Below are 1,851 nucleotides of genomic sequence, written 5' to 3' on the forward strand. Positions count from 1 at the left end.
TATAACACCACATTTCGAACGCTTCTAACCTTTTCTTTTCCTCCGCGCCCACTGTCCATGTTTCGCATCCGTACAACGCCGCGCTCCAAACATACACCTTTAACAACCTTTTTCGAATTTCTAAATTAACCGTTTGCGAGTATAGAAGTGACTTCTTTTTATTGAAGGCGACTCGATCCTGCGCTTTCGTCTCGTTTATATCCCTACTACTCCTTCCGTCCTGACTTATCTGACTTCCTAGATACCTAAAATTAGCCACTTCTAATTTTTCGTCTCCTATCTTTATATTCGCTCTTTCCCTACTTTTTCTTCCCTTGCATACCAGTATTTTAGTTTTACTTTTATTTATTCTCATACAGTACTGATCTGTCAATACCGCTTCCATTTTATTTAAAGCTATCTCTAACTCCTCCTTGCTAGATGCTAATACTGCTATAGTATAACTGAATACTAATTAATAAACAAACTCACAATTTTCCTCGTGCAAAAAGGATCAAGAAATAACATTAACTAGTAATCCTTGTAATACCTTATGTAATACCCACTGTAAACGAAATTGACGGAAAGTTTTGAAAAATATGTGGACATTCTAGTGTATGGTATAATTTTATCGTTTATTTATAAAAATCTAAATATGACAATAAAAAGTTCTACATGAACCATTTTGACATTTAATAGGGGTTGATAGTATTAATGAAAATTCAATTTTATTTTTAATTTTCCCACTACAAATTACCTCAAATTAATGAGAAAAAATTTTTGCTGATGTCACACCCTCATCTGGAAACGAAAGTTCTATGCACCATTTTATCATGCTTTGTCCTTATATGTGGGTTGTCTCATAATTATTATCGTTTAAGCTTATGTATTAGTTTCTCAAAATAATTTCTGTTATGGTCAATATACTTCTTCATACGACCAAACCATTGGTTAAACCATTTCTTTCACATTTATTTGCTTTGGTATAAGGCTGTAGGTATTTTTCTTCAAAAGCAGACAACAACATCACATCTGTCAAAAATATCGATCTTTCATATGAAGTTTGATGTAGGTAAATAGCCCAAAATCACACGGCGCTAAGTCTGGACTGTAGGGAGGATGAATAGTTTTATATTCGATTCAATTTTCTGAACAGCAGCAGCACGTTGTACAGGTGCGTTGTCATGTTGCAAAAACCAACAGTGTAAAGGTGAGTGAGAATCCAAATTTTCGAAGAGTTGTGACAGGCAGATTTTTCTGTGTACCTTTAAGAAGTCACCGTTTTTAATTTCTCTAGCAAGACGGTTACGATTATTTAATGTTCATTAAAGTACACGGCGATCATTATTTATCAACAGATCTTAATTGTTTGACTTGGTTCTCATTTTCGAATACCCAAACATTTTAGGGAAATTACAAAAGTACAACCACGTGTCATCATCTATAACAATAAAGTTTGTCTCCTTAGTAGTTCCAGACCTAGGTAAACATTTTTAGCATTGTTTTGATCGCTTAATACGTTCTTGTCTTGAGATTGTCGCCATACCTCGCAATAAACAAAGTTGTTATAAAAAACTCCTCGGTCAATAATGATAGAAATTAGTCTAATTTTGTTATTCGGGGGTTTTCAGGGTCGCTGAACACAAATATGCAGTCTGACAGCCTTCAAGTTACATGGAGCCCAGAGCGACCATCATACACGTCGTTTCCAGGAGTTATGTTTTTAATTTCATTAAAAATCAATTGAAATTAGTTACTGTGGGGTTTTTAGGGTCGATATGTAGTCGTAGTATTGGGTCCGATGATCGATGATTTGATAAATGATATTGATTAAGTTTTTTCTAAAAATAAATAAAATATTTTGAATAAACT

Source organism: Agrilus planipennis, unplaced genomic scaffold (assembly GCF_000699045.2).
Source record: "Agrilus planipennis isolate EAB-ADULT unplaced genomic scaffold, Apla_2.0 scaffold100, whole genome shotgun sequence".
Classification (NCBI taxonomy): Eukaryota; Metazoa; Arthropoda; class Insecta; order Coleoptera; family Buprestidae; genus Agrilus; species Agrilus planipennis.